This window comes from Cupressus sempervirens, chromosome 4 (assembly GCF_028749045.1).
Source record: "Cupressus sempervirens isolate cs-2001-9-10 chromosome 4, ASM2874904v1, whole genome shotgun sequence".
In the NCBI taxonomy this organism is placed as follows: domain Eukaryota; kingdom Viridiplantae; phylum Streptophyta; class Pinopsida; order Cupressales; family Cupressaceae; genus Cupressus; species Cupressus sempervirens.
Genome location: NC_143121.1, coordinates 553328236 through 553331451, shown reverse-complemented (window position 1 = coordinate 553331451; position 3216 = coordinate 553328236).

The window sequence follows — 3216 nt, the reverse complement described above, 5'->3', positions numbered from 1 at the left end:
CTAGAATTAGCAATTAAAGATTGCAAAGCTATCAGGTCAAAAGCTTTCTAATAATTTCTAGCAATTATATAAGATATGGAAATCCTGTGGACTTAGGTTGGCCTAGCAGCCATTTGTAAATCCTTTAACAGGATGGCATTCCAAGTGAATGTACAAAATTCTTTTAACCAGGCCTACTTTTAGCAGGGTAGTGAAATCCTTTAACTAGGTCACCTTTTGCAGGGTGTAAAGTCTTTAACAGGACAGACCTTTCATAGGGTAGACCATTGGAAGTGGTCAAACATTGTAACCTTGAATAGTTACACATTGTTGCAGTGATATTTTGTGGGTGTCATCCCCACCCAAGTTTTACCTTATCATTTTGGAGGGTTTCTAGGTCACATAAATTGTGTGTTATCTATTTTCATGCACATATTTGCTTTCATGTTTATTAGATAAAGTAGATGCATGTGAATAGTTTTAGTTAAAAAGGATTTGAAAAGGTTAAAGATAATTGCTTCTAATTCACCCTCCCCCCTCTCAAAAGTAAATCTTCCCACTAGTTAACTCCAACAATTGGTATTAGAGCCTAGTTCTCACAAGAAGGAGCCTTACAACTTGGAGAAAAGATCTGAAAATGGAATTCTACAAACTTGGGAAGATCATAGAGAATTAGGCAATTGACATACAACTTCCTTTACATGCTTTGGAAGAAGCTAAAGGAGAACTAAAGAAATCCTTAAAAAGAAGAAAAGAGATTGCCATAGCTCAAAATGACACATAGTACAAGGAGATTGACACCTCAAATTTGTTTTCAAATGAAGATTCCAAAGATTTTGATGCAGCAATAGTAGACCTGATGGAGAAGAATAGAGCTTAAGTAGAAGAAATTAGAACACTCAAGCTTGAACAAGAATCACAAGCCATGATGCTTTCTGAGGTAACTGAATAGAAGAAAAGAGTCATTGAAGACAAGTATATGCTAGAAGAAGACAAGAGAAACCTTGCTAACAATTGGAAGAAAAGTCAATTAAGCTTGCAAGAATCTCAAACATGTAGATAGACACCCTAAGTCAAATGATGAATGCACATCATGAATTGAATGTCAAGGATATTCAGATCTCTACAATGAAGATACAAAATGAACAACTACAAAATGACCTGAAAAGAGAGAAGGAGATTGCAAAAAGCTTCAACGAACCCAATGAGGCCATCAAGTACTTTGAGTAGCTACTGAAATCACCAAGGGCTAGCAACGATACATTAGGACTTGGTTACACTAGCACTAAACAAGGAGAGTCCTCCAAGACTACAAAAGAAAGGAGTAAGAAAGGTGAGAACGTTAAACCTACTTGTAATTTATGTGGTAAAAAGGGACATACTTCTAATGTATGTAGGAAAAGGAATGCCCATCAGTATGACAAGCCTAAGAATGCAAGTTATTGTGATAAGTGCAAAAATGAAGAACATCAAGCACATAATTGTAGGACTAGGACTATCAGAACACCAAAATTTGAAGGTCACTACTGCAATGGCAAGAAGTATGGACATAAAGCTTTTAAGTGCAGATCAAAGCCTATGTAGATGCCAAATCAGGTAGTAGGGGAAGGTAACCATGGTCATCACTACAATTGGGGCTACAACACTAGGTATAGTAGTGATTAGTATCAGGAATATAAACACATTCTTGAAAATTGCATAAGGACACATTTTAAAGGGAACTACAATAGATGGTTGAGCCAAATCACATGTTTCAATTGCTTGAAGACTAGTCATATCAACAAGAATTTTCCAACAAAGTCAAAGGCACCCAACTCAAAGAATGAAAAGGTAAAGAGAAGATAGATGTTGAACACATCAAAGGAGAAATGAACAAGATATCGAAGAAGAAAGATGGGAGTAGCACATCAAATGAGGGGATCACTTTTCCTAATAGGTCAAGTGGTCACACTTCATCAAACTAAGCAAAGCAAAGGCATAAGGGACTAAGTTACAAAGTTTTATCATACATTAGTTCCTAGAAAAGAAAGTACTGAAAAAGAATAGATCAACATCAACAAAGATGCAAAGTTGAAAACTCAAGATTTCACAAGTGTTGTCAAGTTGTCCTCAAATATCAAGTAAAAATCAAGTACAAACTGAGTTGATTGTAAAAGACTATAGGAGCCGAATGATTAGTAGGAACTAAGTTAGTAGATGAAGTTGAGTGAAGAAGAAATATCAGTTGAGGCCAAGTGAGTAATACTCTAGTGGAAGTCAAGTCATGTAGAACCCTTTAGCAGCCAAGTGGATAGCTATAAACCTACTGAGCATTAAATGTGATGAAAATAGGGTATATTATCATATTTTCAATCATTTTTCTTCATCAAAGATGAAGAGCAAAGACTAGAAAGAGCATAGAGTGAATCCCAAGCAGAGAATCTAGTGTATAAGAAGATTTGAACAACATTCCAAGCATGATTCCATCAATTTCAAGGTATTTACGATTGTGTTGAACTATGCAGTTTCATATTTTCTTCCTATTAAAACCCTAGATTGTGTAAAATGGATTCTAGCTCTAGAAAACTCACTAGAAGGAATCATTTGAAGTCCATCTAGTGTCCAAAGAGGTTAGACAACCCAATTTTCATCCAATTCTAGAGGTTGCATACAAAAATGACCCAATTGGAGCCCTATCCATCATACCCCCTAAGGTTGTAATGGTTCAAGATGTAAGGAAATTCTATAATTGCAAGATTGGAGCCATAGGTGACATGGAAATGAGGGATGCATATGAGAAATTGTGTCAAAATGGAGTGTTGAAGGAAGAGTACAAAATTGTTCAGAGGAAGGGTTTAACGCGTGCCCTAGAATTCCCTACAATATTCAAGACTGAATGTTATAGACTAGTGTTGAGTAGAATGCATGATGGTAGCTTATTATTGGAGGATGGCCCTATAAAAATCACAAAGAGAATTTTACATAGAGTGATAGGGTACCCAACCCTAGATCAGCTGAAGACCCTTAGGAGTGATTCTAAGGAGGCAATTGAGAAAAACAAAGGTGCAAAATGGAATAAGAGAGGGATGACAGTTGACACTATCTAAGACCCTCTAGTTGACTTTTCTATTAGGATCATTGCACACAAATTCTACCAGTCCATCAAACTGAACAATGTGCCTTGTATTGTAGTAGATGTAGGATACAAACTAGTGAAGAAGGATCATACATATGATCTTGCAGAGCTGCAACTACAGC